Genomic DNA, 13,255 nt, shown 5'->3' with positions numbered 1-13,255 from the left:
TTTTGACATTGCTCACGCGTGCCTTATTCCATCAAATATTGTTGCTATTAACTTTAGATTTTAATGTAAAGGAAATCTTTTTCAAGATTAAGATATGCTCATATTAATTTTGGTGCAAGAGATGGCGCTAACGTAGCAGTTTGGATGAAAGTGTATAGCAAAAACAAAAGCATTTTAATACATTTAATATTGAAATTTCAATAAATAATGGATTAGTTAAGTTTAAAAATATGTGATGGATATTGAAAAAATATATCTCAGAAAGAAATTCCTCTTAAAATAAAAAGGACCCTTCGTTACATATAGTTAAATATCCTCGTCAATGGCCAGTTAAGACTTAACTAGGGTTTGCTTCTAATTTTAGACTATTCACCAGAGAGAGAGCAGTTCAGCAGAATCTTCCGTTGTTACCAAATATTTGTTTGAGCCTTTGTCCGAATAATGGAATTAATTCACTTTTATAAAGTAACAGAGCACAGCTAGACAATTGTTTAGCACTAAGAAGTCCAAGAATAAGCCAACATTCTAAATTTTACACGTATAACAATACTTTCTTTGTTATTCATGCAAAACATAAGTAAATCACACACTGGTTTATTAATGGGTTTAATCTGTAAGAAACGTGCATTTATGTTTAACTTTAACATAAAAATGTTTTATTTGTGCTATGGTTTATGAAAAATATCTTCAGAGTACTTAAAACGAAAAGTGCATTTGCTCAATAGAATTGTTACAAAAATGCTTCGGGGACCATCGATGTATTAAAAGAGTAACAAAAGAAACAAGTAAGCCTAGAGTCTATTGGTTCGACAATAATGGCAACTATGTACCGATATCCTTTTTGTAACTTTATGAGAATTTCCAAACAAAGAAACAAAATAATATTTAGAGAAAAAAGTCAAACATTTATATGTTTCTGGTGCGAGGTATGGATTTTCTATTAAAACCATAGTGTCTCTTGAAAGTTCTCTTGGCTCCTAGTGGCACAAAGATATGGCTGCGAATTTTCAACGCCAGAAACCGGGTTTAGATACAAGTGGTGGGCAGAGCACGGATACCCTATTATACTCTTATATTATTAGCCTATTAAGCTTTGTGCTTAACTTCAAATAAACAAAACCTAGAACTTTTTTATTATATAAAACAAAAATATATAATTCCCTTAAAACACAAAAAATCACACGGTCCTTTTCTATCCTTTCTGAACCTACTTCTGATAGTCAAAACAATCAAATGTAACAAAATATATAAAAGAAAGTTGTCAGAAGTGGTTGAGGTACACTCTGTTCACCTAAACTCAAGTAATTAACACATTTAAAATATGCCACCTTGCTTGTCGTTTACTCGTTGGATTTCTCAAAAAGCCACATCAATACTATCTGCGCCAAATGTGAAGAGACAGGCTAGAGTGGAGGCAGGTAGCCCACATCGCCCACCCTATTCCATCTCTTGCCAAACACGTCTCCAATGTATTAAGTACAACTAGTTTGAGCGATAACAGAATGAATACCACAAAACTCCAGTTATAGACATCGTCACCCTATTCCATATCTTGCTAAACACGTCTCCAATGTATTAAGTACAACTAGTTTGAGAGATAACAGAATGAATACCACAAAACACCAGTTCTACACATCGTCACCTGAACTACTGTGGGTCACTTTATTACTTAGAGCAAGGCGAATTAATTACCTTATCTTTTATGGAAGTAAAATAATATCCAAACGGCTGTTATATCAGCTTTAGGCTCTGCAATATAAACACATGTATATATACATAAATGTTCCTATAAAATAATCTTTATGACAAACTACATTATCAGAATAAATAAAAACAAGAAAGAAATAAACTAAGGAAAGAAAACAACCAATAGAGTGTTCTAATCCGTCATATCATAATGTTGACATACAAATTTTGGTTGGCATTGGCTCAGTAGGCTACTTTGAGAAGTTAAGAGTGCAAACAAACATGAATTTTGTCATTATAAATATAGATTGAAAACATACACAAATATGCATTTATTGTGTTGAGTCAAAAACAAAAACAAACTTAAAACACCGTAAATATCATTAATTAGGAGATATTAAACCTTCATTTATCGATGTTTTAAGACACGTTATTTAATGGATAATTATCTAATCACTGCTTTATGTTGAACATCATTTTAACCACTGTCTTTGAAAAAAACAAACAAGACATCTTTCACACCCATTACTGGTGGATCAGTAGTAAGTGTTCAGTTTCATGACACTGAAAACCAGGTTTCGATACTCGTGAGGTATTAAACACGACTATCCATTTATAGCTTTCATAACAATCAAATAAACACAGTTTTTATATTTTATTAAAGGCTGATACTTTGTGTTTTAAGCTACCTATTTAAAATAAATCAAAATCATTTCAAATATTAATAACACGTGCATAAAATAAGGTAAACTAGGTTTATTTTCTTTGGTATTTATAACTTTGTATACAATCCGTGTAACTCGTCTATATCAAACATCTTCTAACGCCTGGTTCAACATTGTTGTTTAATTACCAATGTTATTCTACAGTCAAGTTCTACTGATAAACAAAACTTCTGATTGCTTTCGTTTATAGCTTGTCAGTTTTAAACACATCTAGTTTTAAATATCATTGTAGAAAAGTTTCCAGTACATTACTGTATTAGTTTGGTTTTCAATTGATTCGCAAAGAAACCTTGCTGCTAATATTGAGCCAACTTGTCATAAAAAGCAATTGAAATGCAAATCGAGAAACAGAACCAACAATATTAAATCACCTGGAGTAAAGTAGTGAGGACCTGGTTACTGATGTCAAAGAACCAACAAGAGGTTAGACACATGATGGCATTAAGTAGTGGATTTGTGAATATGCCAGATAGAACATCGGAATTTGATCTGCAAGTTCATGACAGCTGTAACAGATTACAATACATCAAATAATAAAACAGCATTAACGTAACACACTTAAAATTCTTGCTTTCATCGTACCTCAGACTAGCCAAGCAACAATGGGATTGCATTTCATAAATTTATGTTGACAGAAAATTAAAAAAAAATTGCAGAAAAACAAAACAGAGGTCTTGAATATCTCTAATCATCACATGTCATATGATGAGCTTACATGAAAGACTTCTAGAACAACAGTAAACCATATGTGTAAATATTGTGAATGTTAATAAAGCTGGTATCTTACACTAAAAAACACTGCCACTGCTATATTTGAAATAATACTCAATGTTATACGAAATAAATACTTTTTATAGATGTGTTAGTCATTACAACTACAGCAAGCTATAGATTTTAAAGAACAAAAAAAAGGCCTCTTACTTATCTTTAATCTTTTTTATAAACAAAAAAGAACTTTCAAAAACAACTGACATCTACTTCAGTTGTACAAAATTGTTCTTACTGTACAACATTCTTATATGATGTTGTGTCTATTCACGCAGCTGTACCATTATCCTTACATTCTACTGTGTCTGGTTAATACGCTGTACAGTTAAACTTGTTCTGTCACTAACATCCTTACCTACTAATGTGTTTGGTCAACAAGCTATACCAAGGGTCACCAAACTACGGCTCTCGAGGTAATTTTGTCTGGCCCGCTAGCAGCTAGCCGCTTGGAAATAAAATGTGGCATTTCATCAAATGTCCGACTGTCATAACAAAATAAATCACACCGATTGTCGCTTCAAGCTCGCAAACACAAGACGTTATGATAAAAAGAAACAAGGCTGTTACGCACATATTTAACCAATAGGAAAATTCTTCTTTCGTCCTTGCTGTCCGTTTATTCATATCGAGGCATGTATCTATGAGAGCATTAGGATTTCGAAAACAAGAACAGACTTAACCCTCGTCCCATCGACTCGTCTTGTAAATTCAGCAGCCGAGGGTTAACCGCTTCAGCAAGCTCATATCTCTTATTCGTAACTCGTTCTTAGGTAAGTATCGTGGCAAACGTACGTTTCAATAAATTTGGTTTGTGCGTTCTTGGACCAGTACTGTGTTGTTGTTTTTTCATCCATCGTTGTGGCTGCTTTTAAAAGAAGAAAAGTGGACTTTGAGTGTCGTGCTTTCAATGAAGAATGGGGAGAAAAGTACTTTGTGGAAACAAAAAACCAGAAAGCTACTTGTGTGATATCCACCAAAAGTGTTGCCGTTTTGAAAGAGTACACTCTTCGACGTCACTATGAAACAAAACATCTGTCAACATATTTGAACTTTTCAGGAAAGTTCCGTTCTGAGAAATTTGAATCCATGAAAGGGTGTTTTTGAATCTCAAAAGAATCTCTTCACGAGAATGTTTGCTGAAAATGGTTTGGTTTGGTTTTTGGAATTTCGCACAAAGCTACTCGAGGGCTATCTGTGCTAGCCGTCCCTAATTTAGCAGTGTAAGACGAGAGGGAAGACAGCTAGTCATCACCACCCACTGCCATCTCTTGGGCAACTCTTTTACCAATGGATAATGGGATCGACCATCACATTATAATTTCCCCATGGCTGAAAGGGCGAGCATGTATGGTGTCACGGGAATTCGAATACGCAAACCTCAGATTACACATTAATTTTGGCTAACAACTCTGAACTATACGAGTATATTCATTATTCAGATTTGGCAAACTTGATTCTTCATTTTCAGTGGATCCATGGCGTCGTTTTACACGAACATTTTGATTTAATGAGTATAATTTAGTCATTATTAATTACTGTTGTGTAGTGTTATGTCTAATTATTGATTAATATTAAGTGTTTTCTGGTGTTAATTATTAGTATTAAGTGTCATTGATATTACCGTTGAGTTTCGCAACAGGTTATAATTGAGGTTGTTTGTAATAAAATAAAATAGTGGTACCTTTTCAAATGTGACTTCTGGCATTTTTTGAGATGGGCATACTCTTTATTATGTTACATGATGATGAAGATGCATTTTGTTACTGACTGACATCCATGTTGATGTTTTCTCATCTGTTGCAAGATGCTGCACGTTCTGTACCATGGGTGAGGGGTATGACTTTTTCAGGTCTCTTTTTGGATGGTTTTGACGTTCCAAGTTGATCTGTACATGTATTCCTTTGTTTTACAATGTCAAAATTTTGTGTAGAAAAGGGTGTTAAATAATCTTTCTAAATGTGACCATATTTTGGTAGCATTATTGTTCCTATGACGCCAAACAAGTTATAAATGTCCTTCACTTACATGCCTTTCAACTGCTATTTATATCTGCTATGGTTATTGCAACATTTCTTGAAGTAATTATTCAGAATTATCTTAGTAAAGTGTACTCAACCCTCTTTATACTCTAAATTTTTGTTTATAATGTACTGAACCCTCAGTTTACTCAGATGTTTGGTTTATAGTGTACCCAACTTTTTTGCAACTAATGGATTTGATGAACCCCATTGGTAACTCTCAGATTAATTGTATAATCTCTGCATTTTAGTTTTATGGAAACAATTTTTTTCTGGTTATGTGTAGAAATGACCATGCTCTTAATTTTACCTGAAAAGATTATCTGAGAAATTTTAAAACATAAATATTATTTGTCTTAATTGGAGGCTTTTTCTTATGTGGATGAGTTTGCGTTCCCAAATGTATTTGAAAACGTTATGAGAAAAGTAAATGTCATGAATAAAACAAATGTACTTTCTTCTATAAGATTACACACACAGGTGCTGACTTTCACACACATGCAGTTATATCTAATATTTCATTGTTCACCAACAAAATTAGGTTCATGATAAAGTTTATTTAGAATTTGTGGAAGCAATTGTTGTATGACAATAGTTTAAAAAAACATCAGTATACTTTGCAAAACGTTTTCCAATTTAAATCTTATAAATTGGATGGACTTTGCATGTTAATTCACGTGGATCATATAAATTATTTTTTTAAATGTCACTGTACTACTAAATTTCACATAAACATATATGAATAATTAAGTTGCAAACTGCATTATATCACAACAACAATGAATCAATTAGTGATGAAGACATTATTTTAAATTACATTATCCTCTATATATTTTCCTTGTTACAACAGTGCACATGTTACTAAAAGTTGGAATTTCTTAATAAACCACATACATACACAAACAGAAGTTATATAAAAGAAACAAATCTAATATGTAAGTGGTGCATATATATTGTACTATGATTAGCATTATATCAATAAGGGGACTTTTCAATTTCATATTATTTATTAATGGAGACATTATTACATCCAGGGTAACTCTACTGTAAGAAGTAAAATCGAACACTGATAATTGTTCATTCAGTTTAACTACACTGGATACACTAATTCCAGAGTTATCATAACCTGTCACTAATTTATATAAGTTTGTTCATAAATTATTTGAAAAAAAATCTCAGAACAAACATCTTTTGTGCTTTCAATTGATGTGCAACAGCTTTTATCTTTCTTTGTCTCTTTGTATAAAGAAAATAAGAACTATTATATATGTCATTGACAGTTTATCACTAGTTTCATTTATAACATACACAAACGAAAAAAAATATAAAAAACTGTATGATGCTCTCACAACTCTGTAAATAACATTTTTCCATAAGTTGAAAACGGATTTTTTAATAAAAAGAATATTCATCAGGGAATACATGTATATGATGTCATGGTAACAGGAGTGAAATACAAGGAAGATAATAATCACTTTAAAAAACATTTATTACTTCCATGTGGTGCAAAAATTTAGTTAAATATAAGTTTATGTTTTTGGATTTTGCAATGATACTTTTTTGTGGGGATCATGTCATAATACCAGTACACTCATGTCACCAATGCCATTGTGATTTGGAAAGTTGAGGTGTTTGGGATCTTAGGGTTTAAGGGTGTCATTGTGTACAAGTCAGAGATGTTTACATCTAGCAAAGCAAATAAATAAATAATGCACTCTGATTTAAATTGGCCTTTTACATGAAAGGTAGAACTGGAGAGATTTGATAAGTTAGTGATATAATCACATGCAAGACAAATAGCTTGCCAACACAGACCAGTTCTGTCAGTTTGTACAAGTGAAGGTGATTGATTCTGTCTGTAATTTGGAATGTACTGGACAGTCTTTGAAATTCATTTTACATTTGAAAGAAACTGAAAGTGGAGTGATAAAAGTGTTGAGAGATGTGTTTTCTCTTGTCAGTAAGGTAATGTTGCATTGGATAATTCCGCTACTCTGTCTAGTTGGAAGAAGATATGTAAAGACTAAAGGATCTCTGTCACTATGTGGTTTGTCTTTAGACCAGAGACAGCTTGCAATAAAGAATGTGGCAAGTTTAGCCTTTTTATTGGTGTTGTTGGGATAATTCTGATGTCTAGAAATAACAAGTAATGTCGTTTGTAATGTCAGAGTATAGACATCTCAAATGTAGGAATTGACCCTGAAAGGTAGTGTTTGTACAAATCAAATGTAGGAATTGACCCTTAAAGGTAGTGTTTGTACCAAGAAAGATATAAATAATTAAAATGTAAATAGAAAGAGCTCTCAGTGCATTTGTAATGTAGTTAGCAGCAAATGTAGATCTGGAAATGCCAGTAATGATGCCTAAAAAAGATCTGTATATTTAAGAGAAAAAACAAAATGAGATCATCTTTTACAAACCATTCAATGACAATCTCACTCTCTGTTTAAAGAAATTCAACACAGAGAGTATAGAAGAAATTAACAAATCTTGGTAACAGCTTTTAATATGTGTTACTTGTGTTCAACAGGAAGCAATGCTTAGAAGTGGTGGCAACTGTGTGTCTCATGTTTGTTTAGGTTTTGAACCAGCTGTTTACTATGTCTGAAATTTGTTGAAAATAACTAACGTTTCGTTTTATTATCAGCTGTTTAACTCCAAGATTGTATAACATGAACCAATGTTTAACCTTGAAAGAAACTGTTTAACATATTCCTAGACTTTTCAACAGGCAACTGTTAATGTTACATCACTTTTAATCTTGATGATAACACAATTTCTGACTTGTTCAACAGGAACTGATATAGAAATATATAATTTTTAATCCTGTTAACAGATGGATAGGGTTATTTAGTATGCTTCAACATAGTTTAACAGGAACTAACATAAGAATGCTAAGCTGTTGTTAACAAACAGTTACAGACACCATTATTTCTTACGATATGACATACATACAGATTTCTTTTGATCTCTCGCCCATGTGTTTATTTTAGTATATGCTATTTCTGGTACATAAATTTGTAATGCATATACAAATGTTCATTTTGTAGTATCTCCTAAGGTGCTTTATTTGTACATGTGTATGCAGGTGTATAACTTGGTTCTTGTTCTCACAGATTATTTTATAGTTGTTTGTACAGGTGCTTTTTTCTACATGCACATGCAGGTAATGGTTTGATTTATAGATGCATGCACATTTGGTTATTTTTGTACTTGCATACACAGGTATCTAATTTGATATATGTGAGCTTAGGTGTTTATTGTTACAAAGGCACACACAGATGTGTAAATTGGTACATGCACTCACAGGTAGTTATTTTATAGTTGTTTGCCCAGGTATTTGTTTGTGCATGTTGGTACATGGACGTTTAAATGTTTATTCTAGCACATTTGCACACAGATATGCAACTTGGTTAATGCACGCACACGAACTTACCTTCGTAGACGCACGTGCAAGTGCATAATTTGTAAACGCGGGAACAGGTGCTTATTTTCATACGTGCCATTGCTAGTGTTTATTTTGTAGTTGTGCGTATAAATTATTTTATCAATTCTCGTGCAGATCCAGAAATTCGTAGAGGAACATGCAGGTGCTTATTTTGTTCATGTGCTTTTAGGTGTTGATTTTGTAGTTGTACACACATATGTGATTTTTTTCGTGTATGCCAGCGTTTTAATAAATTGTTAGATGTGCTGAAAAGTGTTGAATTTATTTTATGCGCCTGTAGATTCATATTTACTTACATTTGTACAAAATTAGTAAATTGGAAAAAAAGGTTGCTGGTGTTGTAATTCTTAGATGCGTGTATAGGTGCTTATATTTTCACATAAGAAGGCAAGTAGTGTGCTGGAAGTGTAGACGTAGCCGTTGCGTAATGTGCCCGGGCGGTTGGCGGCGGGTCCTTCGATTCAACGTTCCTAGAGGATCGCGTCGGCATTTCGATCACCTGGTGCCGCCGACTACCCGCAGTGGCCTCAGGATACCTCGAATGGAGTCGAAGACCGAAGACCAGCGATCGGGAAATTCGATTACCCGCACCCGCCGCCTACCGACTGGGATATCCATCTTTTCGGTCTGTTTCGTGCGTGTGTGGACTCGTAGTAGCGTGCGACAGTGTGCTGGAAGTTTAGACGTAGCCGTTGCGTAAAGTGCCCGGGCGGTTGGCGGCGGGTCCTTCGATTCGACGTTCCTAGAGGATCGCGTCGGCATTTCGATCACCTGGTGCCGCCGACTACCCGCAGTGGCGTCAGGACACCTCGAACAGAGTCGAAGACATAATACCAGCGAGCGGGAAATTCGATCACCCGCGCCCGCCGCCTACCGACTGGGATATCCATTTTTTCGGTCTATTTCGTGCTTGTGTGGACTCGTAGTAGCCTGCGACGGTGTGTTGGAAGTCTAGACGTAGCCGTTGCGAAAAGTGTCCGGGTGGTTAGCGGCGGATCCTTTGATTCGACGTTCCTAGAAAATCGTGTCGGCTTTTCGATCACCTGGTGCCACCTACAACCTGCAGTGGCCTCAGAACACCTCGAACAGAGTCGAAAACCGAAGATCAGCGATCTAACTTATCCTTAGTTGTTGTTCATCCTTTACTATATATTTCAATCTGTGAGGTTTTAACTGATCTTTAGTTGGTGTTCATCCTGTATTACATAGCTCAATCTACCAGGTTCTAACTGATCCTTAACTGTTGTTCATCCTATACGACATATCTACATTTACCAGGTTCTAACTGATCCTTAGTTGCTGTTTATCTTGTGCTGCATATCTCAATCTACCAGGTTCTAACTGATCCTTAGTTGTTTATCTTCTACTACATATCTCTATCTACCAGGTTCTAACAGATCTTTAATTGTTGTTCATGCTGTATTACACATCTGAATCTATCAGGTTCAAACTGATACTTACGTATTTTCCGCCTAATAAGCCGAATTTCTGGCCCTAAATTTTGGACCTGATTTTTGGGGGTCGGCTTATTGGCCGATCACTCCTTTCGGAAATTTCTTCTTCTTAGGAAATGTTTTTCTTTTGAAAATTACCATAGGCGGTAATTTTGTCCCATCAGCAAAGCACGTTAAGACTACAGTGAAACGTTGTTTCTGGAATTTCATTGGTTACCTAATTACAGTGAGTGGAGCCAATAACGAATGACATATTGATTCCATCTCTGTCTCAATACGACATGTTCTGCTTTACTACAGAACGCCAATGATCACACACAACATGCATGCTGACGCTGAAACGAGACTAAGAAATCATTTTGAAGAAACTTGTCACTTCTTAAAAATGGCTTCGACTTATTGGGCGGTAATAAACAAAAACCCTCATTTTCAGAGCTGAAAATTGGCCTCGGCTTATTCGACGATTCGGCTTATTAACCGGCAAATACCGTAGCTGTTGTTCTTCCTAAGCTAAATATCTACATCTACCAGGTTCTAACTGATCCTTAGTTGTTGTTCATCCTGTATTACATATCTCAATCTACAAGGTTTTAACTGATCCTTAGCAGTTGTTTATCCTGTACCACATATCTACATCTACCAGGTTCTAACTGAGCCTTAGTTGTTGTTCATTGTGTACTACATATCTCAATCTACCACGTTGAAACTAATTTTTAGCTGTTGTTCATCCTGTACCACGTATCTACATCTACCAGGTTCTAACTGATACTTAGCTGTTGTTTATTTTGTGCTTCATATCTCAATCTACCAGGTTCTAACTGATCCTTAGTTGTTGTTTATCATGCACTACATATCTCAATCTATCAAGTTCTAACTGATCCTTTGTTGTTGTTCATTCTGTACCACATATCTCAATCTACCAGGTTTTAACTGATCCTTAGTTGTTGTACATGCTGTACTTCATGTATAATCTGGTTTCAACAGTTTTAACATCATAGTAATGTTTTCCGGTTACCGTCACACATAATAATGACAACGCAAATAATGTACGCTAGATTAGTTGTTCATTCTCTACGTCATACCTCAATCTACGAGATTCTAGCTCATTCTTAGCTGTTGTTCATCCTGTGCTATATATCTCAATCTACCAGGTTCTAACTGATCTTTAGTTATTGTTCTTTTTGAGATACATATCTTTCATCTACCAGGTTCTAACTGATCTTTAGTTGTTGTTCATGCTGTATTACATATCTGAATATATCAGGTTCAAACTGATACTCAGCTGTTTTTCATCCTGTACCACATATCTACATCTACCAGGTTCAAACTGATACTTAGCTGTCGTTCATCCTGTACTACATATCTACACATACCAGGTTCTAACTGATCCTTAGTTGTTGTTCTTTTTGAGATACATATCTTTCATCTACCAGATTCTAACTAATCCTTAGTTGTTGTTCATTCTTTACTCAATATCTCAATCTACAAGGTTCTATCTGATCCTTAGCTGTTGTTCATCCTGTACCACATATCTACATCTACCAGGTTCTAACTGAGCCTTAGTTGTTGTTCATTGTGTACTACATGTCTACATATATCAGATTCTAACTGATCCTCAGCTGTTGTTGATTCTGTAATACATTATTAGAAGATTAGAAGTTGGCTAATAGTAGTTCAGTATTTAAAGGAAATGATGACCATTGTCCAGACAGTTATAAGCCATTTAATATTACATCAGTAGTTGGATAGGTTTTGAAAAGTATGATTTAAGATGTATTGCAGCATTTCTTAAAGCAGTTTGATATCGTGTCATAGAGCCAGCATGATTTCAATAAGGGAAAGTATTTCATTACAATGAGAGACTTACTTGAAGAAAAATATATTCTCAAGATGGTTGGTATGGGTATTAAAACTTTAATTGAAATTAAGTACAGATACCCTAAGAAGGGTGAAATGTTGTTGTGTATTTTAACTGAAGAAAAAGTCTTTTTTAAAAATCTTCTGATCTTCTTAGAAGATGTTACTGTAAGAGTTGATGAAAGAAATTTGAATTTGGTTTTCCTTGATTTTCAGAAAATATTTGATAAAGTACCTCATAAAAGACTGGTAAGAAAAATTAAATCTGTGGGTGTGAGGAAAATGTTATTAAACTGGAAATAAAACTGTCATGTGTGTGGAAAGTAGAAAATAGTAATAAACAGAGTTAGGTCTGGCTGTGTGGTAGTTACAAGTGATGTGCTTCTAGGCTATGTGCTGGGTCCTCTGCTGTTTATGACTGGTATTAATGATATTGATTCTGGAAAGACTAATAATTGTTTACAGATAATATTAATATTTTTGGGTTGGCTACCTTTATCAAAGGTGCTGCAGATTTATTGGAAGATTTAGATAATTTAATTAATTGAGTCAGTATGTAACAGATAATGTTTAACTATTCAAAATTAAGATGATGCATGTAGATTTTCATTAAAACTGTGGTTGAAGAAAAGATCTTGGTGTTGTAATCACAAAATCACTGAAGTCATTTAAACAGTGTATTGTAGTCAGCAGTAAGGCTGATAGAATTTTGGGTAGCATCTGTAGAAATATTGAATATATGATAAGAGATATTGTTTAACTGTATAAATCATTCTTAAGGCCTTATTTAGAATACTGTACACAGTTTTGTGCTCCATTCCTGAACAAAGATATTGAATGGTTGGAGAAGGTTCAGAGAAGAGCTGTTAGAATAATATGTTGGCTAGGGTACTGTTTCAATTTCTTTTGGATGTGACATTTGACTAAGATGATTAACATTATTAGGGGTAGGAGTTTAATATAAAATATTGCCCCATTGATGTCAATAAAGGAATATGATAGTAAATGTGATGATCAGTGTTGCGAGATCTGGTAATTTGTCTAGTCATCTTTTAAAAATCAGTTTCAAGCAGTAAAAAAATTATTGTCTTCAAAGAACTCTTGTTTATGAGTATGGAGATTCAGTGACACAAAGTGGACAAGTTCAGGTACACTCTGACTATCACAAGGAGTTTTCCACACAATTACACAACTTCTAATACATGCACTGTCAGAAAAACACATGCAAGACTATTGTATATCTCTTCATGTTTTTCATAATTTTATTCTAACATTAATATAAGACAGATAAAATGTTGT

At 34.2% G+C, this 13,255-nt stretch overlaps 1 long non-coding RNA gene across 6 annotated transcripts in view; it reads right to left on the bottom strand.

Moving 5' to 3' along the window:
• Positions 1-2,902: 2,902 nt before the first annotated feature.
• Positions 2,903-13,255, bottom strand: part of LOC143243414 (uncharacterized) — a 31,217-nt gene continuing 20,864 nt past the window's right edge. For all 6 annotated transcript variants that reach the window (XR_013024496.1, XR_013024505.1, XR_013024497.1 and 3 more), the window contains one exon: positions 2,903-2,917. This is a non-coding gene — a long non-coding RNA (uncharacterized LOC143243414). The remainder of the gene's footprint in view (positions 2,918-13,255) is intronic.

This window comes from Tachypleus tridentatus, unplaced genomic scaffold, assembly GCF_004210375.1.
Source record: "Tachypleus tridentatus isolate NWPU-2018 unplaced genomic scaffold, ASM421037v1 Hic_cluster_2, whole genome shotgun sequence".
Taxonomy (NCBI): domain Eukaryota; kingdom Metazoa; phylum Arthropoda; class Merostomata; order Xiphosura; family Limulidae; genus Tachypleus; species Tachypleus tridentatus.
Note: the sequence above shows the minus strand (reverse complement) of the source record. Positions and strands in the feature narration are given on the sequence as shown.